Raw genomic sequence first — 24,018 nt, 5'->3', positions numbered from 1 at the left:
AGTTGACTTTAAAGTCACCGCCAATCAGCAAATCCTGACGGAAAAATATCCGCTACCAAAAGCCGAGGACATATTCACCAAGCTGTCGGGATGCAAAATATTCTCGAAGTTAGACATGAGAGATGCATACAGTCAACTGGAGTTGGACGACGAATCCAAAGATTTAGTTGTCATCAATACTCAAAAAGGGCTTTTCAAGTACAACTACTTACCATACGGTATATCGTCAGCATCGGCCATATTCCAAAAGCACATGGAAGCGTTGCTAAGGAACCAAGACAATGTGACACCCATGCAGGATGACATAGCGATAGGCTGCTTAGACGAAAGGGACCATCTACGGAAATTGGACTCACTACTCCAAGTGATAAAAGACGCAGGACTCAAGCTTAGACGTGAAAAATGTCAATTCGCTAAAACATCCCTTGATTTCCTGGGTCACCACTTGGACAAGGAAGGGCTGCATCCAATGTCAAACAAAATGACGGCGATATCCGACGCTCCCGAACCCAACAATGTGAAAGAACTGAGGTCATTCTTGGGTTTAATCAACTACTACGTCAAGTTCGTTCCGAACAATGCGACGCAACTAGCACCATTATTCGAGCTACTACGAAAAGACGTGGATTGGAGATGGAACGAAGAGGAAAGGACGACATTTGCCAAAGCCAAGGAATTTCTAACGAAATCGAACCTACTGGTACACTTCGATCCCAATCAAGAGATACGACTAGCATGCGATGCGTCACCCACTGGCATAGGAGCGGTCATATCTCACTACGCACACGGCGAAGAACGTCCGATTGCCTTCGCATCCCGAACGATTTCTAACGCCGAGAAAAACTATTCTCAACTAGAAAAAGAAGCCTTATCTCTTATATATGGTGTGACGAAATTCCGGGACCATTTGTTGGGTCGCAAATTCAAGTTAATCACCGATCATCAACCATTGGTCAGTTTATTGGCCGAGAATAAGCCGACGCCACAAATGGCAGCCGCAAGATTGCAGAGGTGGTCACTAGCATTATCAGCCTATGACTACCAGATCGAGTATATGAAAGGCAGCTCTAATTCAATCGCCGATTGCATGAGTCGCCTTCCACTACCAATACAACATCAAGAACCACCACTCCCCACGGAATACGTATTGCTCATTGACAAGTTCGACAACGGTCCAATAACGACAGATGACATACGGCGTGAGACAATGAAGGACAAGACATTGTCGAAAGTCATGGAGAACACGATAGAAGGAAAAGGGTGGAACAAAGCAGATGTCACAACGAAACCATACTTCAACCGGCGAGAAGAACTAGCTACGATGCAAGGCATATTGATGATGGGAAAAAGAGCCATCATTCCTGAGAGCCTGAGATCTAAAATGATGGAACAGTTACACGACACCCATCAAGGCGTAGTTAGGATGAAGTCACTCGCAAGGTCTACAGTATGGTGGCCTAAAATTGATGAAGACTTTGGCAAACACTTGAAGCTTTGCGACGCATGCCAATCCAAGACACCGGAACCAGCGAAAGAATTTTCACCATGGCCCACCGTTTCAACACCATGGTACCGAGTCCATTGTGACTTCGCTGAACCCATTGATAATAAATACCTGCTGATAACAGTCGATGCGTTCACCAAATGGATAGAGGTAGATATCGTCTCATCTACTTCAACTGACTGCGTCATTCGCTCACTCAGATCGAAAATGGCTCGCTTCGGTATAATCAACACTCTGGTCACGGATAATGCCACATATTTCACCAGCGAACAATTCAAAGCGTTTACCATAAACAACGGCATAAAGCATCTCACATCACCGCCTTATCACCCACAATCAAATGGATTAGCTGAGCGAAACGTTCGTACAGTGAAAACATCGCTAGAAAAACTATCCTTCGGACACAAGATAACAAAGGACATAGTGGATGAAGGATTAAAAAGCACCAAAGAAGGTTCACTCGACGAAAAACTGGCTCGCATACTCATGAGGCACAGGCGGACCCCTCTTGCGTGCGGGAAATCACCACCCGAATTAATGTTGGGAAGAAATATCACGACCGTTCTTGACCTATGCCTACCAAAGAAGCAATCTGAGACATCAGAGTACAACGCCACAAACCCCACCATGTACGCTAAAGCAGACCCAGTCTACGTAAGAAATTATGCTAGAGGACCTAGATGGATTCCTGGTATCATAGACAAGTGCATGGGTAACAAGTTATACCAAGTGGAGCACAGACAACAGATGCTGCGTAGGCACCAAAATCAAATTAGGAGGAGATGGACCAACCCGGAAGTGGAACGCAAAAAGGACGATGTGACCCAAGACCAACCACAACAAAGAGCACCTGAAACTGTCTGGATTCCAACGCCGACGTCAATCGAAAATAACGACAAACCAACAGGAACTAATCTAACAACAGCAACAACAACAACAACGCCCGACCACGAGATGACGCAACAGAAAAACACAGCAGCACCAAGACCAGACGAAACGACTTCGCGGCGATCAGGGCGAACACGCAAACCCGTAGAAAGATTAGGCTTATAAAAAGAAAAAGTGATGTTATGTTTCGATATGATAAAAAAACTAACTGACCTTTTTTTTTTTTTTTTTCCACCTACTAGCACTAGTGCTTAGCCGTTAGGCCTTGAGCACCAGGAAGAAGTGAGCGGGAGACCCTACGCGGCCCAGCACTGACGGGGGCCGCTAGGTCGTATGTGTGTAAGCAGGGAAGGAAATGAGGTTTACTTGGGAGGTGACGGAAGGTGGCATTGGGGTAAGTCACCTCCGGCGGACACGGGACAGTCGGCACCTATAGGGTAGGATCGCCGACATGTGTCGTATTCCCTCAAACTTTGCCGCCCAGAAGCTTGGCTTACAGGAGTGCGCCACACTCCCGGCTAACTAACTGACCTACTAGGCCTACCTTATCTATTACTGTAAACATGATAAGGACTAGTATATAAACGCCTATCGAATAATCAATCGTCAGAAGGATTGTAATTCACACCTCTCGCTAAACTCTCTATTGTCATGTATTAGCAATTCGTATAATAATGAACACAACATGAGGTCTTAACGGTTCAGACTTCAGAGTGAGCCGAAAGTTAAATACACATTTAAGTGATAGATATTAGGTCCTCATTAGAATTATTGAGGATACGCAGGAAATTATTAAACGCTTTAAACCAAATGATCGTGGCAATATCTCGCCGATTAGAACTATGTATTTCCGGTTTGTCTCATTGGCTTGCGGACCTGTGTTTGAAAAGTAAATTCGTCTCGGCTCGGAGAGGTTTATTTTGGTTTCCCAACTTGTTATTTATTTACTTCCTAATCGAGTCAGTTACTAGTACAAATCCCTGAGAATGCCGAAGTTCAATGCTGAAAGTTTTATTGAACAGGTTAGGAGCCATCCTTATCTTTATGATATCAGACACAAAGATTACAAAAGAAAGATGGGCCGCAATTGGTGCAATGTTCAGTTTATCTGGTAAGCCTTGGTTTCATTATTTGCGAGAACTACGCTAAGTGAAAACGCTTTAACGATGGGTGACAACGTAAAAAACCAATCTGACATTTGACGTCCAGCTGCAAAGTTGGTTTTTTCGGTCAAGTGAAAACCATGCTTTAGTCGCCATTACGAAACGGATGCACTAAGATATAACGTACTTCCTTGCCATTTGATTCGTTGAAGGTTCGATTAGAAACGTCACGTGACAACCGGAAAACATCTTTGAACCAAAAAATTGGACTCCGTTGCGAGTTGTTGAAAGCAGCCGACGCCAGGCTTAAAATGCTTTTCGTATACTTGTTTGGTCATTTGGGCGACGGAGTCAGACGAGACCCGATCAGTTCCGGGGCGACATCGGTACCTTCGGGTGTCTTGAAGGTCTTGCACGAGAAGTATGCTGCCTTCGGTTGGGGCCGAGAGAACATGCAAGGGTCGGTCGCTCGCTTGGGAGAACATAATTTTCACTTTCTTACTGACCAACTCTTTAACACTTTCTTGGGACACGCTGGTAAGCAAACACGTAACTTCACTTTCAATTTTCAGAAAATTATTATAGTCTATCCCGGGGATCTGGTATTACCAGAAGTATATAAAACTTCTCTTCGAGAGAAGTGCACCACAAATCGGGGTAATTGTAACGCCATTCTTCCCAACATCATTTTACATTTGGAGCAAGCTTACTAAACCGAATCACATACGCGATAAATAGTTCCCTCATCATTACTCTATTAGCCTTTAACTATTTGGTCAAAGTTTGATGAACGGTAAAGCAAACTAAAAGGTGCATGAGCCTGAGAAGAATGACGCTACATAACTGAAGTATTAAGAGGAAACAGGGTGGCATTCTTCTTCTGGGAGCACGGCAGTGCTCCCTGCCAAGTCGAGCACTGACATCCTTTTCTCGAAGCATTATCCCCTTCTGGTAATACAACGTCATGTAAAGATGAAATTGGCGATAGTACCTTGTATAGCACCAGAAGTAAGATAAGGACTAGAAGTAAAGTTCTCTAGCATTGGTAATAGATCCTTGCACAAATTTGAGGATTTTATGCCGCTTCCATCGCGCTACACTAGAGAGAAAAAAATTTGTCGAGACCCAAAAAAAATTCCTACCCCCTTCCCCTCAACCTAAAGCCGCGGAACACGGACGCGGGTGCTTGAATCTAGTTCGGCCGTCTACCGCCGCGAGCGTCTCACGGGTTGGGGGGGGGAGAATTCAGAAACCGCTACCAGAGGGCCAACCGTTGGTGTGTTATCAAGAATATTCACTTTCTCCAAGTGAAGAATTCGGTTACCGCGATACTTATAGTCCCTTATCTTACTTCTGATAGCACTCATTGACGCGTGAGTTGATCACTCTTATCCTGGAAAGTATAAGACTAAGATCAATTTGATCTTTAGGGCAGAGGATTTATCCCAAAAACGTACAATCTCCCATAAAACTTAATGTTAATTTTGGGTTCCTTTGAATTCAAAGGAATACGAAATTAACATCAAGTAACTCGCGCTTATACATGGTTAGTCTTTTAAGGGGTTCTATATCTCGAAAAGCTAGCGTCCGTGGGTGTGTGATCAAGTGGGCCATGACCAATCTCACTCACCATCCTCCCCCCCCCCACAATATCCTTATTATCAAAATATCTAGGAAGATCTATTGAAACAGTTCTTGGATCGTCTCTATTTTCAAACACAATTACAGACCACGCTTAACCGTATCTGGCGAGCAAATATTAGGTAGAAAGTTGATCGGTACCAGAGCTTGACGGTTTCGAATATAAACTCCGCGTGTCTTCCATTTTCCTTGGAAAAAGTCATAAACTTCTGCTTGAATGGAGTGATCAATTCTTGCTGTCAAATGGTGGTGAAAAACATGAAAACTTCCCTTTTAGAGCTGTGATTGGTTAATGGTAAAGTAATACTTTTGTTTCAATCTTCAAAGTGCCAAAAGGCTCTCCGCTTCGAGATCCCCTCAATATGGTGTAAGCTCTTTAAAAATTCATCCACTCTGCTTAATTAATGCGCAATGTTATTTTAATTTTTAATTCTAAAAATACACCATATGCATGCTAAAAACCTTAAGTTAAAATTAGCATTGAAATATTGTTTCATCAGGGATAAAGAATGCGCGTGAGAAAATTTGTTTTCAAGCTATCGGACGACAGCTTATTCTGTATTCTACAGGGCCGGTAGGCCCTTGTAGATATGACTTGATACCGTTTTGTAACGTTAAAGTAATATTCACCCGCTTTTGCTAATTTCCTATGGAGATTAACATGGGTTTTTCGTGATTTTTCCCCACCGATAACTTAAAAACTACAGCGAAGATACTTTTCGGAATTATCTTAAATTAACAATTAAGTATTCAGGGTGTGCTGTCAGCCAGTTTGATCAAAACAATTAAGTCTAAGTATGTTAATTTTAGTTAATTACAGAAGTACGGCTTTGGCCATCGTGATTGGACATAATAATTAGCTAGATCTCTTGGAAAACTCAGTGTTTTTACGTACCTGTAGTGTGGTGGTTATCACGTCCGCTTCACACGCGGAAGGTCCCAGGTTCGAGCCCTGGTAGATACATGTATAGACCATCGTGATTGGACATAAGAATTAGCTAGATCTCTTGGAAAACTCAGTGATACCACGTTTCTATGGTGCAGTGGTTATCACGTCCGCTTCACACGCGGAAGATCCCAGGTTCAAGCCCCGGTAGATACATGTTTTGACCATCGTGATTGGGCGCTTGAATTAGCTAGGTCTCTCGGAAAACTCAGTATTACCGCGTATCTATGGTGTAGTGGTTATCACGTCCGCTTCACACACGAAAAGTCCCAGGTTCGAGCCCAGGTAGATACATGTTTTAACCATCGCGATTGGACATAATAATTAGTTAGATCTCTTGGAAAACTTACCACGTGTCTGTGGTGTAGTGGTTATAATAAATATTTAACAATTATTTCACTTCACTTGGTTTAATAATGTGACATAGGTAGCATACTTTTTCCCTACTTTTAAAACCATTAAACTAAGTAATATTAGAAGTTCAACAGATTGTCAAAAAAAGATGTTAAAAGCCACTATAAATGGTGCTTAAATGCCTAATATTTCCTTAATACTTCCAAATAATATTAGTAAATGGTGTGAATTTATCATAGAAATGGGGTTAAAGTACACCCTAAATGATGTCTTTTTTGGCACAGAAAAAACAGCCAAATATGGTGTTTGAATGCACCATTATATTTTAGAGTGCAAATGTATGACGGTAAAACAAACATAATTATTCAAAATTTAATTACATTAAGACTGAAGTGACAGATATTATATAAAAACGTTTACTTGGAGTCGCCTTTTCTGCTAACCGTGCCGAACGTTTGTGTGGATTAATTCGTAGAACGACTGGCTACTCCAGGGCGTCCCTAACCCTCTACCGCTCGATGTGTCTACCTGTTTTGGAGTTTGCATCCCCGGTTTGGAATTCTTACCTGAAGAAAGATATTTCTACCTTAGAAGGTGTTCAACGGCGTTTCACAAGCTTCATTCTGAAGTCTCCCAAATCGCATAAAATCAATCATATACCATATGTAGACAGGCTGCGCACCTTACATCTTTTGTCATTGTCCGTTCGTCGTGATGTTTGCGATATGGTTACACTTCTCCGCCTGGCCACTTCACCTACCTTCCGCCTACACGAATTTATGACCTTTAATCAGAGACACGCTGTTCCGACGTTCTCAATAAAATACGCGCGATGCCTTGCCTTGAAGAACTCATTCTTCTACAGAAGCGCTAGTGCCTGGAACGCGTTACCTGAAAACCTCAGATCAGACGCTACTCATTAATCGATTTTACAGTTTCGGTCTTTAATTTCGAAATTTTTCCTAGATGCCTGGGTCTATGATTTTCCTTCAAATTAATTAACTTCCATTCATTTCATCTTTTGTATATTTATATCTGTGTATTAAGTGTTTTTGTATTGCAAAAAGAGAAAGGGTGTGATAGTGAAAGGCAAAATGTTACTGGCTCGAAGGTGATAGAACGAGTTGGGTCAAAGCCGAAGGCAAATGCAACAGATTGAATCCCAACGCTCACTTGGCTAAAGTTAACACGAAGGAGATTAAAGACAAACTCCAGGTTCTAATTGGAAATACAAGGCACGCCCATGTTCATATCGCGTCAAGCGATATAAATAAGGAAGGCGACTGGCGATACTTGGACGGAACCAGGGTTACTAAAGAGCAATTCCAAGAAATGTGGTGTATAAATACGGTAGGAGAATTCGTCAAGATATAACGAATTTCAAGATTTCGGCGCGATGCGTGGTGACGAAAATAAAAATTGGAACGATTGTAACAACCATGACCCTAATTCGCACGACTTGACTGATACGCAGTGCCACAGAATTCTTCGATTTTTTGCGAAATACACTCTTAAAATCAAAGGTGTGATTTAGCACCTTTTGTCTTAATTTTGACGGGTCCAAAAACAGCACCATTAATGTGGTTAAATAACGCCTCTGAAAGCTTTAAATGGCCCATTTTCAACACTTTGCGTCTTAAAAATATTTCCCCCCGACACATTTATTACACCTTTTAAAGCTTAATCTTACACCTTTTAATTACCATATTTTTAAAATATCTTCTTAAAGTGTCTGTATGTTCTTCTAATATTCTTCAAAAGGCGTAAATTTTTTCTTGAAGTGAGAAATAGTGCAGAAAAGGTGTGATTTAGCACCTTTCGTCTTAATTTAAAGTTGTTAAACAACACCTCTGAAAGTGTTAAATGGACCATTTTTAGCACTGCATCTTAAAAATATTTCCCACTGACACATTTATTACACCTCATTGAGATATTTCTTACACCTTTTAAAACAATATTTTTAAAAATTGTTCTTTGAGTGCTTGTACTTTGTATGTTCTTCCAAAATTCTTCAAATGGCGTGAATTTGAACTACCGAAGTGGGAAATAATGCAGAAAAGGCGTGTAATATTGTAAGGAAGGCTGTATTACACAACGTGATTTTAATACAGTTTGACACCTTTACCACATCGTGCTACTCTCAATAAAGGTGCTATATATACTTTTCACTGTACACACACAATATTTTAGTGTTTTTACCACCTATAAAAGTAGTTTTTATGGGTTCACATTTCACACAGACAGAAACCAAAATTGGGAGTTCTCATTCGAAAACACTCCCGCAATTTAGGCGGTTTCGGAAAGTGGTAAATAGTCTCAACAAACTTCACTTAACGAAAGTGTTCATGGCTAAAATTTCTCTGTTAATAACAGAGTTGCAACGTGCCACATTATCTAACGATTTGAAGTGTTATCTAAATATAAGAGAAAGGTGAAATAAGCCATAATCCATAACATATCCGTTGTTATTATTGTAACATGTTGTTTAAAAAGAAAAATTTATATTTAAATTATGGTAAATAAACATGTTCCAGTAAATTGTTGAGATATTTATGGATTTTTAATGAAAGGTTTGTCTGTAGTTCAAATTTACATCCCCAGAATCACGAAATTTTAGTGCAGAAGAAACTTTGTTATTATATGGGTTTTCTAAACTATTAATTCAACCGATAACCAATACGCAGAGTGTGGGCGTTGTGAGCACTTAACGATAAATTAGCCTTGTTTGATTGAATTAAAAATGTTAAACCCGGGACGCAATGCGTCAAAACAATTAATGATTATAGAACTTTAATTATGGGTAATGTCAAATAAGGTGGACTTCGAAACTCTTCATTAGATATTAAGCTGAAAGGATTTAAACACACTTATTTGAACAATGGGTGTCGAAAATAAGAATGGAAATTGTTCAACAGAGGTGCAGTTTAACACCTTTTCAACTCGTCTTTCGTACTAAAAGATAATTGTTACTCTTTTATGTGTGTTGTGCAATTCCTTACAGGATGTGTCTCAGCACCTTGGCGAGCTTAAAATAACACTTTTAAGCGTGTCGCATAACAACTTTAAGAGTGTCGCGTAACGCCTTAAAGAGTGTCGCGTAACGCCTTAAAGAGTGTCGCGTGACGCCTTAAAGAGTGTCGCGTGACGCCTTAAAGAGTGTCGCGTGACGCCTTAAAGAGTGTCGCGTGACGCCTTAAAGAGTGTCGCGTGACGCCTTAAAGAGTGTCGCGTGACGCCTTAAAGAGTGTCGCGTGACGCTTTTAAGAGTGTCGCGTAATGCTTTTAAAAGTGTCACATAACACATTTAGCAGGTTTTATAAAGCTAATACCACCTGATCACCAATTCCGTTTCCTTAGCTACTTTTTACTCAGGGATAAAAATATTTTCTTATGAAAATATCATCTTTAAAAAATGCTGTTATATTTACTTTAATACGAACAATTACGTCTTTTTCCTTGCATTTATAATCTTTGGATTGACTTCAAAATTAAAAGATATATAGAAACGGAAGACCTCATATAAAAAACAAGTTATTGATTTTCAATCCCGCAGTATTATTATTTAATTTCCATGTTTAATTTCAAACGGTGTTTTAAAGGTTTTTATTTCCGAATTTACACCAAATTATCTGGAAAAACTCAAGGTGATGAAACTCTATTTTGGGTGTTTTTAATTTGCAAAACATTTGTTTTCTTAAATTACACTCTTTTGAAACTTCCATTTCGCTAAATATTAATTATCCACAAAACTATTTCATAATCATAAGTCAATGAAAAAATGCGAAATTGTTCTCTCGCCGCTCTCGCGTTATTGTATGGTACTGTATGAGACAGTTTAACTATAGCAATTAAAAATTTACAGAATTGTGCTAAAAAATACCAGTTTATAAAATTTAAAGTCTGAGATCTACCCTTATAACACCCTTTCCGAAGAAAAAGGAGTAATTCCAGATAGATTTTACACCTTTATTAACTAAGCTTTTTTTCGTAGATAATGGTCACCTTTAAAATACCAATATAACACCGTTTTTGTTATTCATGTGAAAATGTTAGGTGTTATATAGGTGTTTTTAAAAAGTACACCATTTTCACTCCAAAGAAACACTTAATTTTTTTTGTGTGTATCGATGAAAGAGGGTTCGAAAGAGCCCAAGCGTGCAACCTTCAAAGAATGTGAACTCTGAGCACAACCCTGCTGAAGTTAGTAAGCAGAATTTGGGGAATATGCTTTGAAGTCATACTAAGAAACAAATTGTTGATGCAATAAAAATAAAGTCTTAAGCAATCAATATCTCTGGATTTGAAAATCATATTCCTCAGGTTGCGTTCGTTAATTTATATGAACGAGATAACACTCAGGGTCCAGAGAAACAGTTCCTATTTAGCCCATCTTGCTTGCCAAAATTGCCAGCTTTATTCTAAAAATCACACACTTGTTTCGATCAGGGATAGATTTAATTTTAGAAGTAGGAATGGGGAACGGTTATTATTTACTTCAGTCCGACTCATAGCCAAGTAAAAAGCCCCTCCCTCCAACACGTAACCAAAAGTTTAAATTATCTTATTGGTTCAATTGAACTACGTTTTGAAGACGTTGCTGACGGGGACGGCGAAAAATACGTAATTCTTTATTACCTCTGTTTGCTATGACCCGCCTCTTCTTTCATACCCGCCCCCCCTGTCCCGTGAGGGGGTCCGGGACTTTGACGCGTGCCCAGATTACTCTGTTCTCCATTCCAACTTCTAAAATTAAATCTATCCTTGGCTGTACTTTTTCAGTATCGGTTATCTCAATTCCCAAAAATGATGTGTGGCAACACTTCATTTGGAAACCAAAAAAAAAATCAAGTGGTTTCTAGCACATTCTGCAACTCTATGTATCCACTTAAAACCTAAGATGTCATCGATATTACGAGTTAGAGGCGGACCAACTACGATATTAGTCGGATTGCGACGACTTCAACAAGCAAGCATCTTCATCTCTTTCCTCGTCGAGTATCTAGCTTTGGATCTTGGCAGGAATTTAAAGGGACTGTAAAGTTCGAGACCACCGCTGCGTTTGCTAGAAGGAAAGACTTTCGTTTTGTTTAGCCCCCCCCCCCGGGGGAATGTCACGTCAATAACGACTTTTTCAACAAAAAAAATCATACAGTCCGTTGGGCACTTTAGAGACCCTTTAAGTCAAACATTTGGGAAGCTGTTTTCCCACGCTTTGTGAAACCAGATATAAACAAAAAAGTTATGTTCATAATTTCTGTGCTTTTAAATTTAAAATTGAAACTTGCGAATTTTTGAATTTGTACCTTCGTAACTACAATGTGCTTATGAAAATTGAACTTTAATGTTCTATCAGCGCTCCCAGATCAAAATAATTAACGTGATTCAACCAGCGATATATTTATTAATTAAAATTGGCTTTTAGTATCGCTTTAGGGTTCTCTGGTAAAACAACTATGGTTAAACACAGGTATATTGATTCAGTTGAAACAACATTATTAGTTCAGAATTGTGTGCATTTAAAATGGCCGAGCCAAGTTTGACCTACTTAACTCGGAAAAATAAGAACTATGTCTTTAATCAATATTTTTAATGAACCTACCATATGAAATGCAATGTTAAGTTTCTATTTCATGCGTGATATTCTATAGAATCGTTCATACGGAAAACGAGGCACGAAACCAATACAAGTTTTACCATAAGGACATTATCTCTTTCTAAGGGCCCAAGATTCTGTGTTACGGTTGAAATGTATGTATGTCCGATTTGGTCAGCCATCCGTCTCACCTCAAGTGGTATAATAATTGTATAGCCTAAACAGAGGCCGAGCGCATTCGCTGCAGAGTAACCCGGCATTGAACATTTTTCCTTCCTTCAAAGATTTCTCACGACAGCTCTTCGTGATTTTCACTAAGCGCGAATTTACCTCTTGTGTCTGAGAGAGCTGGGGGTTTCTGGAAATTCTCTTACTTATTTTTTCCCCTCAGTCCTTCCTCTCTCGCCTCCCCGCCTGTTTTAGTTTGATTCCCAACCGCTTGGGAGCGTTATCTCAGAGCTCGCGTCTAGAGTCTAGACCACGACCGGCTTAGGTCGTGACTGATTTTGAAAATTATTTTTCTCTCTAAAAATCTACGTCACATCTAGCAGAACTAGATGTTTTTGCTAATAGATGCTCTTGGGCCCTTAGAGAGATGATGTCTTTATGGTTTTACTACTTTAATTTGCCTTCGCGTTTTCCTGTAAAAACGCAATCAACCCAATAGTAATTATGCTCAGCTAATCAGGCTATATCATGAATACTAAAAGCAATCAGTATTTAGTCAGTTTGGGAACCGAGGACTTTGAACTGTTCTTATTCATTGTACGATGAATGCTTGCTGCCTTTAGCCGTTATATTGGAAGAAATTCACCATTTGAAAGCAGTACGGAATGAATTTTAAAATCTAGAGCAAACTTTAATAACAAATTTTTACTCGGTCATGGTTGGTCCTTACATTAATTGAAAGAAATATTAACAGACCTTTTTGCTACTAAATTGAGATTATGGTGAAGCTAAAATCATTGTGAAAGTATACGTTTAAACCGGGTTCAAAGCACAACATGAAATACTAAATATTTATTAACTAATTAAATAACAGGGCATCAGCGTGTTACTCGTTCGTTTTTAAATAACCACACGGAGTAAAGATCCACAATAAAAGTCATCAGAGGTAAGTAAATTACGTAACAACGCAATTTTTGCCATAGTTATATATTCATGTATTACCATCGTTTTCCAATCGTCCATGTCGCAGATTTTTGTAATTTCGGTGCTCAACTCTTTTGCGAATGCTTTAAGATGAAGACCCATTTTTAATTTTACTTATCTATAAATTTGAATGTTAATTTTTTGTTTAAAACCCTTTTTAATGAGAATAAATATTTACCCGATTGTACCAAGGCAACAATTTTCCCTCATTAAAGGCCGACTTCCAGCGAGAAGGGTTCTATCGAACTGAAAACCGAGCATGGAGTCTAACAATGGAGCGACCATGCCGATTTTCGAAGCCCCGCTGGGTCAAAAGTTGGAAGGGTTCTCGCTAACTGAAAGCCGTGCAATGTGGTTCTAGCGAACTGAAGATGAACAATAGAAATCCTTTTATATTTATTTCCTCTCGAATTTTTGCTTTCCCCTGAAGGAAATTCTCTATTGTTCATCTTCAGTTCGCTAAAACCACATTGCACGGCTTTCAGTTAGCGAGAACCCTTCCAACTTTTGACCCAGCGGGGATTCGAAAATCGGCTCGGTCGCTCCATTGTTAGTCTCGATGCTCGGTTTTCAGTTCGCTAGAACTCTTTTCGATGGAAGTCGGCCTTTAAATATAATGAAGAATGGATTTCCTATAAGAAGGCATAAACCGCGAGATTTTACGCTACTACTATTACGCCGGTGATAGTGGACAAGTAAGCCCTACCGCTTTCATGTCCGTCATTGCTCTGCGCTTTCCCACTGGATCCCGTGGAGATAGGTCATACAGACGCGAATGACGTATTCCGAATAGAGAAAAATAATAACTCCAGCAAGGTAAACAGAAAATGGATGCTGAAACGGTACGACAGTTGTTTTTAATTGCCATTAACAAGATAGTTAAAGGTTTTGAACCAAACTAGATGGATTTTGAATATGTGTCTCTACGTGAAAATCATTTTTTAATTATTTCTAAATCGAATCAAGTGTACTGATGATTTCGTGAGTTCTTAAAACCTAACCATGGCTTAATGAAAAGGTAAAAGAGATAGATGATGGAAATCAGAGTAAGATAAAATATTAAGTCCCGCCTCCGTTTCCACCCCTCCCCCACCCATGAAGGGGGTATTGTCGACTATCACGTGAGAACCTGACACTAATTTATGCCTTCCTATAGTATACTCCTTCTTTATGTAACTAAGTAGGTGAGAAAAATCTGACTTGTCCTCAAAACACTTGGAGAATGGAAAGTCTGAGCCGACATTGGAAAAAAACAACATTCATTGGATTACATTTAGGCACAAGTACTTCGGCAAAACTTAAAATTTAAGTTTTTCTTTAACAATATTACAATTTCAACAGAAAGGAAAAAACCACGTTTTTCGGTTATCTTCACTTTAGTTGTTTAGTAGGTTGATATTTTTTTAAAAAAAGAAGTAGCCCATGCTCTTCTTCAGTGTTAAAGCTACACGTAAGACAAATTTCATCCAAATCTGTTTCGTAACTGACAGAAAGAATGGCTGAGTTTTTGTTGAATTTCTAATATATGTATAAATTGAGATATTTACATCATGATCCTGAACCGAAATCCCTGTTTTTAAAAGGTTGTTGGACGAGCATAAATTATTTTGTAAATCATTACACCATATGAAATAGTCGGGGTAAAATAGTGTTTTGTGTTTAGTCACCTTGTTGTCTTAAGACAATTTGTGGATGCAACGAATTTACAAGTTGGGAAACGAAAATAAAGCTCTCCGAGTCGAGACATAATTTGAGGTTTTTCTTAAATAAATATAATTTATATTAATTATTGTTATGGTCATTAATTTAACCTAGTTATAGTAGTTAAATCGCTTTATGAAACTTTATTCCAACAAGTTGGAAAAACCAAAATATTACCTCTCCGAGTCAAGAGGTCTACTACTACAAACTTATTTACCTAGATATGGAATTATTTCACTTTTTTGAAGTAAAAATTTACGAAATATTGAAGCAGTATTCCAAACATAGCGAATGTACAGTAAAGCAGACGACATTTTACATCCAATATGGATAAATCCTGGACACATGGAGATCAGTCAATGGGGAAAAGAACAGGAAATGAAGTCAACGCTTCAGCTGTTTACCGTATATTCTGATAGCTACATTCACAACTGGTTTGCAGTGTAAACACTATCGTCTCGTCTCACCTCAACAATACTCCTAGTTTGCCAACATGAAGGTTTACGTTAAATAACACCAAAGCTAAATTGTAGCTAGACGCACTAATAGTCAATGCGCACAATAAAGAGAATAATAAGTCTGTAGCTACTACCCGTTTACCATTAGCCCTTTTACTAATCTAATTGCCATCATGATCTTTTCTTCTATTATAAAATCTTAACCTGATCATTTAAGAGTGTGTTCAACTTTCGGTTCACTCTGAACCGTTAATGTCTCTTCATTTCAGACACGAAAATCAGAGCCAAAAGTTTATTTCACCTCAGGCCCCAATTATTTACTCTTTGTTTCACTAAGCCTATTGCGGATAAGACTTGTTATACCCGCCGGACTCTAGGTTTTAGTTTTCTTCAGGAAGTCACTAAACCAAGGATTATTCTATATACAGATGTAGTATAGCTTAAGTAATATATAAACAGCCATTTCAAATAACAATATTAAAAAAAAATCTTTGGAATATCAAAATGAAACAGAGCTCTAAAGCTACAAAAGTGCTAAATGCATCATAATTACGAAAAATACTTCCACATTTTCACTTTATATTATGGAAAAAGGGAATATTAAGGTTTTGTATGATTTCTTAACACATCAACACAAGGCTAACTGCTAACGCGACGCACTAGTGTAACAATGGACGGACACACACAGACAAAAACATAAGCTGCTTTTTAACTCTTTCCGTATTAATTTTGAGTTGAGAAATAGATCATCTTAAATATTAAAATAAATATAATTAATATTAAATATTTTCTTCGTCAGTTGTTTGCCTTATTGAGCGTTACATCGTTTTGATAAAGAACAATTAAACATACTTGAGAGACTTGACTAATATTGGCGTTTGAAATGAAGCATACGCCGGTTGCTTTTCCTTACTCAAATAGGTAGTATATAAGGGTGTCGAACTACACTTTAAAGCAAGAACAACCGCAATTGCGAAAACCTTTGGTGGACAACCCACCCTAGGGAGGCTAGACGTTTCTCGTAACCCTAGCTGATCGCCGCGAATGTCTTAAACCGAACGATGACGATGGAGTTAGAAGCCAATGAGACAGATTGGTGTCTATGTGGAATAGACGGAAGACCAGTAGATGGTGGTGTTTAGAAGCCAGTATGTACAGACTGGTGTCCAAGTGGAATGGACGAAGACCAGAAGATGGTGGTGATTAGAAGCCAGTGTGTACAGACTGGTGTCCATGTGGGATGGACGAAGACCAAGAGATGGTGGTGATTAGAAGCCAGCAAGTACTGGTGTCCGTGTGGGATGGACAAAGACCAGAAGATGGTGGTGTGAGAACTCAAGTAGAGGAGCCATTTCCGTGACTGTGAAATCAGTTCGGAAATGGCGAACACGTTTGCTCCGATTTGGAAACTGCGAACGCGGTCACGTGGGTGTAACAACAGACACACACACAGACAGACAGACACACACGATCGTTACAGAACCTCTCCGTGACATACGTCACTCGGAGAGGTAAAAATAATTTTTAAACATAGCTATTGTTCCTCGTTTGAATTCAAGCGTATGCCTCGTTAACAATTATTGAAAATTTGGCGTATATAAAGGGATTTATTCTCAATAAATTATGAGAATTTAGCAAATGCGAACGCGGTGACAGACACACGCACACAGACACCTCCAGTATAATACCTCTCCTTGTCGTCAACGTCAGTCGGAGCGGAAAAAGTTACCACTCCTTTTTGTTTAAAGCCCCATTTAACGTCTTTGAATCCACATACCGGATGTGTACCACTTAGTACACGATAAGGCAGCATGGTCTATAAACCTATTAAAATGGCATAGCACGTTTACTAACTCTCAAATACAGCAAAATGCAATTGATTTCGTTCCTTAGACGCTTTAGCCCATGTTTTAGGTTTCCCCTAATGTTTTCAATATATATTTTTGTTTTTGTTTTCAGGAAAAGGTTCCTTGAGGAGTCAATTAAAATTTTCCTGCAAAAGATAATGGAAGAATTATATAATCCGAAAAATCCCTACAACTTGACTTTTGCATTTCCACATGAGGTAAAAACAAGTTGGGAAACCAATTTAAACCTCTCCGAGTCGAGGCGCAATTAAGAGATTTTTCTTTAATAATTAAATAAATATAATCATTTTAATCGTCAGTTATTTAGCTTAAATCTGTTTAAATCGTTTTAAGAAACTTTATTCCCTTCACCAACTGCGAACGCGGTGACAGACACACAGAACGTTCAGTGCAATACCTCTCCGTGACGTCATAGTCACTCGGAGAGGTAATAATTACTCACATCAAATGTGGATGAGAGGGATAGTATGACAATGGCCATGTAGCCTGTGTTAAAAAACGCGGACATCAAAGTTTCGCCAATAACTATTTAGTTTACTAGTGCCTGATGGACTTGCAAACTCGCGACTGAAAGTAGTTCCGACATTTATGCTCCTTGGTTTAACCATAGCCCACCCAATCACGCGCATCACGACGCAAGCTGCTCGCGCTATAGCTAAATTACCGAGATTTGTTTTAAACGTATCTAGTTTTATGTGCTCTTCTATTGCTTCGATAACCTTACTTAAATCCAAATTATACCTTCAAATACCTTTTAAAACATTACCAGCTACTCTGCCCTGACTACAAACACAAATCGAGGAAGTTCTAGCATACACAATAGCAGACGACGGTAACCGCGTAACCGCGAATTAACACAAGACCTATTTTAAGGGAGTGAACAGGCCCAGTATAGCTACGCCAATAAAACGGTCAACTACGGCGAAACTCTGATGACTTTTGGCCATTTTCATACTTTTCCTCTCATCCACTTTTGCACACATTGATTGAAATGTAGTTGTGTAGCATCTAGTATGGAATTTAGCTTTCCCGGTTTTCAAACGTGCTTTGAACTTTAATATTCTCAGAATTTCCCAGGTTTTTCATGACCTATGACAACCCTGCTGTCCTTTTCTTAGTAAGAGTAAGGTGAGGCGGGCCTACAGATAGTTCAAAAATCGTGGCACGAGTACGGTTTTGAGGTTCAGTATAAAGCTCGAACCATGGTAATGTCTTTGATCAATATTTTTAATGAACCTACCATATGAAATGCAATGTTAAGTTTCTATTTCATGCGTGATATTCTATAGAACCGTTCATACGGAAAACGAGGCACGAAACCAATACAAGTTTTACCATAAGGACATTATCTCTTTCTAAGGGCCCAAGATTCTGTGTTACGGTTGAAATGTATGTTTGTCCGATTTGGTCAGCCATCCGTCTCACCTCAAGTGGTATAATAATTGTATAGCCTAAACAGAGGCCGAGCGCATTCGCTGCAGAGTAACCCGGCATTGAACATTTTTCCTTCCTTCAAAGATTTCTCACGACAGCTCTTCGTGATTTTCACTAAGCGCGAATTTAACTCTTGTGTCTGAGAGAGCTGGGGGTTTCTGGGAATTCTCTTACTTATTTTTTCCCCTCAGTCCTTCCTCTCTCGCCTCCCCGCCTGTTTTAGTTTGATTCCCAACCGCTTGGGAGCGTTATCTCAGAGCTCGCGTCTAGAGTCTAGACCACGACCGGCTTAGGTCGTGACTGATTTTGAAAATTATTTTTCTCTCTAAAAATCTACGTCACATCTAGCAGAACTAGATGTTTTTGCTAATAGATGCTCTTGGGCCCTTAGAGAGATGATGTCTTTATGGTTTTACTACTTTAATTTGCCTTCGCGTTTTCCTGTAAAAACGCAATCAACCCAATAGTAATTATGCTCAGCTAATCAGGCTATATCATGAATACTAAAAGCAATCAGTATTTAGTCAGTTTGGGAACCGAGGACTTTGAACTGTTCTTATTCATTGTACGATGAATGCTTGCTGCCTTTAGCCGTTATATTGGAAGAAATTCACCATTTGAAAGCAGTACGGAATGAATTTTAAAATCTAGAGCAAACTTTAATAACAAATTTTTACTCGGTCATGGTTGGTCCTTACATTAATTGAAAGAAATATTAACAGACCTTTTTGCTACTAAATTGAGATTATGGTGAAGCTAAAATCATTGTGAAAGTATACGTTTAAACCGGGTTCAAAGCACAACATGAAATACTAAATATTTATTAACTAATTAAATAACAGGGCATCAGCGTGTTACTCGTTCGTTTTTAAATAACCACACGGAGTAAAGATCCACAATAAAAGTCATCAGAGGTAAGTAAATTACGTAACAACGCAATTTTTGCCATAGTTATATATTCATGTATTACCATCGTTTTCCAATCGTCAATGTCGCAGATTTTTGTAATTTCGGTGCTCAACTCTTTTGCGAATGCTTTAAGATGAAGACCCATTTTTAATTTTACTTATCTATAAATTTGAATGTTAATTTTTTGTTTAAAACCCTTTTTAATGAGAATAAATATTTACCCGATTGTACCAAGGCAACAATTTTCCCTCATTAAAGGCCGACTTCCAGCGAGAAGGGTTCTATCGAACTGAAAACCGAGCATGGAGTCTAACAATGGAGCGACCATGCCGATTTTCGAAGCCCCGCTGGGTCAAAAGTTGGAAGGGTTCTCGCTAACTGAAAGCCGTGCAATGTGGTTCTAGCGAACTGAAGATGAACAATAGAAATCCTTTTATATTTATTTCCTCTCGAATTTTTGCTTTCCCCTGAAGGAAATTCTCTATTGTTCATCTTCAGTTCGCTAAAACCACATTGCACGGCTTTCAGTTAGCGAGAACCCTTCCAACTTTTGACCCAGCGGGGATTCGAAAATCGGCTCGGTCGCTCCATTGTTAGTCTCGATGCTCGGTTTTCAGTTCGCTAGAACTCTTTTCGATGGAAGTCGGCCTTTAAATATAATGAAGAACGGATTTCCTATAAGAAGGCATAAACCGCGAGATTTTACGCTACTACTATTACGCCGGTGATAGTGGACAAGTAAGCCCTACCGCTTTCATGTCCGTCATTGCTCTGCGCTTTCCCACTGGATCCCGTGGAGATAGGTCATACAGACGCGAATGACGTATTCCGAATAGAGAAAAATAATAACTCCAGCAAGGTAAACAGAAAATGGATGCTGAAACGGTACGACAGTTGTTTTTAATTGCCATTAACAAGATAGTTAAAGGTTTTGAACCAAACTAGATGGATTTTGAATATGTGTCTCTACGTGAAAATCATTTTTTAATTATTTCTAAATCGAATCAAGTGTACTGATGATTTCGTGAGTTCTTAAAACCTAACCATGGCTTAATGAAAAGGTAAAAGAGATAGATGATGGAAATCAGAGTAAGATAAAATATTAAGTCCCGCCTCCGTTTCCACCCCTCCCCCACCCATGAAGGGGGTATTGTCGACTATCACGTGAGAACCTGACACTAATTTATGCCTTCCTATAGTATACTCCTTCTTTATGTAACTAAGTAGGTGAGAAAAATCTGACTTGTCCTCAAAACACTTGGAGAATGGAAAGTCTGAGCCGACATTGGAAAAAAACAACATTCATTGGATTACATTTAGGCACAAGTACTTCGGCAAAACTTAAAATTTAAGTTTTTCTTTAACAATATTACAATTTCAACAGAAAGGAAAAAACCACGTTTTTCGGTTATCTTCACTTTAGTTGTTTAGTAGGTTGATATTTTTTTAAAAAAAGAAGTAGCCCATGCTCTTCTTCAGTGTTAAAGCTACACGTAAGACAAATTTCATCCAAATCTGTTTCGTAACTGACAGAAAGAATGGCTGAGTTTTTGTTGAATTTCTAATATATGTATAAATTGAGATATTTACATCATGATCCTGAACCGAAATCCCTGTTTTTAAAAGGTTGTTGGACGAGCATAAATTATTTTGTAAATCATTACACCATATGAAATAGTCGGGGTAAAATAGTGTTTTGTGTTTAGTCACCTTGTTGTCTTAAGACAATTTGTGGATGCAACGAATTTACAAGTTGGGAAACGAAAATAAAGCTCTCCGAGTCGAGACATAATTTGAGGTTTTTCTTAAATAAATATAATTTATATTAATTATTGTTATGGTCATTAATTTAACCTAGTTATAGTAGTTAAATCGCTTTATGAAACTTTATTCCAACAAGTTGGAAAAACCAAAATATTACCTCTCCGAGTCAAGAGGTCTACTACTACAAACTTATTTACCTAGATATGGAATTATTTCACTTTTTTGAAGTAAAAATTTACGAAATATTGAAGCAGTATTCCAAACATAGCGAATGTACAGTAAAGCAGACGACATTTTACATCCAATATGGATAAATCCTGGACACATGGAGATCAGTCAATGGGGAAAAGAACAGGAAATGAAGTCAACGCTTCAGCTGTTTACCGTATATTCTGATAGCTACATTCACAACTGGTTTGCAGTGTAAACACTATCGTCTCGTCTCACCTCAACAATACTCCTAGTTTGCCAACATGAAGGTTTACGTTAAATAACACCAAAGCTAAATTGTAGCTAGACGCACTAATAGTCAATGCGCACAATAAAGAGAATAATAAGTCTGTAGCTACTACCCGTTTACCATTAGCCCTTTTACTAATCTAATTGCCATCATGATCTTTTCTTCTATTATAAAATCTTAACCTGATCATTTAAGAGTGTGTTCAACTTTCGGTTCACTCTGAACCGTTAATGTCTCTTCATTTCAGACACGAAAATCAGAGCCAAAAGTTTATTTCACCTCAGGCCCCAATTATTTACTCTTTGTTTCACTAAGCCTATTGCGGATAAGACTTGTTATACCCGCCGGACTCTAGGTTTTAGTTTTCTTCAGGAAGTCACTAAACCAAGGATTATTCTATATACAGATGTAGTATAGCTTAAGTAATATATAAACAGCCATTTCAAATAACAATATTAAAAAAAAATCTTTGGAATATCAAAATGAAACAGAGCTCTAAAGCTACAAAAGTACTAAATGCATCATAATTACGAAAAATACTTCCACATTTTCACTTTATATTATGGAAAAAGGGAATATTAAGGTTTTGTATGATTTCTTAACACATCAACACAAGGCTAACTGCTAACGCGACGCACTAGTGTAACAATGGACGGACACACACAGACAAAAACATAAGCTGCTTTTTAACTCTTTCCGTATTAATTTTGAGTTGAGAAATAGATCATCTTAAATATTAAAATAAATATAATTAATATTAAATATTTTCTTCGTCAGTTGTTTGCCTTATTGAGCGTTACATCGTTTTGATAAAGAACAATTAAACATACTTGAGAGACTTGACTAATATTGGCGTTTGAAATGAAGCATACGCCGGTTGCTTTTCCTTACTCAAATAGGTAGTATATAAGGGTGTCGAACTACACTTTAAAGCAAGAACAACCGCAATTGCGAAAACCTTTGGTGGACAACCCACCCTAGGGAGGCTAGACGTTTCTCGTAACCCTAGCTGATCGCCGCGAATGTCTTAAACCGAACGATGACGATGGAGTTAGAAGCCAATGAGACAGATTGGTGTCTATGTGGAATAGACGGAAGACCAGTAGATGGTGGTGTTTAGAAGCCAGTATGTACAGACTGGTGTCCAAGTGGAATGGACGAAGACCAGAAGATGGTGGTGATTAGAAGCCAGTGTGTACAGACTGGTGTCCATGTGGGATGGACGAAGACCAAGAGATGGTGGTGATTAGAAGCCAGCAAGTACTGGTGTCCGTGTGGGATGGACAAAGACCAGAAGATGGTGGTGTGAGAACTCAAGTAGAGGAGCCATTTCCGTGACTGTGAAATCAGTTCGGAAATGGCGAACACGTTTGCTCCGATTTGGAAACTGCGAACGCGGTCACGTGGGTGTAACAACAGACACACACACAGACAGACACACACACAGACAGACAGACACACACGATCGTTACAGAACCTCTCCGTGACATACGTCACTCGGAGAGGTAAAAATAATTTTTAAACATAGCTATTGTTCCTCGTTTGAATTCAAGCGTATGCCTCGTTAACAATTATTGAAAATTTGGCGTATATAAAGGGATTGATTCTCAATAAATTATGAGAATTTAGCAAATGCGAACGCGGTGACAGACACACGCACACAGACACCTCCAGTATAATACCTCTCCTTGTCGTCAACGTCAGTCGGAGCGGAAAAAGTTACCACTCCTTTTTGTTTAAAGCCCCATTTAACGTCTTTGAATCCACATACCGGATGTGTACCACTTAGTACACGATAAGGCAGCATGGTCTATAAACCTATTAAAATGGCATAGCACGTTTACTAACTCTCAAATACAGCAAAATGCAATTGATTTCGTTCCTTAGACGCTTTAGCCCATGTTTTAGGTTTCCCCTAATGTTTTCAATATATATTTTTGTTTTTGTTTTCAGGAAAAGGTTCCTTGAGGAGTCAATTAAAATTTTCCTGCAAAAGATAATGGAAGAATTATATAATCCGAAAAATCCCTACAACTTGACTTTTGCATTTCCACATGAGGTAAAAACAAGTTGGGAAACCAATTTAAACCTCTCCGAGTCGAGGCGCAATTAAGAGATTTTTCTTTAATAATTAAATAAATATAATCATTTTAATCGTCAGTTATTTAGCTTAAATCTGTTTAAATCGTTTTAAGAAACTTTATTCCCTTCACCAACTGCGAACGCGGTGACAGACACACAGA

At 38.6% G+C, this 24,018-nt stretch overlaps 2 non-coding genes across 2 annotated transcripts; both read left to right on the top strand.

Moving 5' to 3' along the window:
- The first annotated feature begins 6,027 nt into the window (after positions 1-6,027).
- TRNAV-CAC (transfer RNA valine (anticodon CAC)) lies at positions 6,028-6,100 on the top strand. Its single transcript has one exon. It is a non-coding gene; the product is annotated as a tRNA-Val (tRNA).
- Positions 6,101-6,165: 65 nt separating this feature from the next.
- On the top strand, positions 6,166-6,238 carry TRNAV-CAC (transfer RNA valine (anticodon CAC)). The gene has a single exon. It is a non-coding gene; the product is annotated as a tRNA-Val (tRNA).
- Positions 6,239-24,018: the final 17,780 nt, after the last annotated feature.

This window comes from Phalangium opilio, unplaced genomic scaffold (assembly GCF_054372755.1).
Source record: "Phalangium opilio isolate 3A_F unplaced genomic scaffold, DU_Popi_V2 ptg000056l_1, whole genome shotgun sequence".
Classification (NCBI taxonomy): Eukaryota; Metazoa; Arthropoda; class Arachnida; order Opiliones; family Phalangiidae; genus Phalangium; species Phalangium opilio.
The sequence above is the reverse complement of the archived record's forward strand: the minus strand, read 5'-3'. Positions and strand labels throughout refer to the sequence as shown.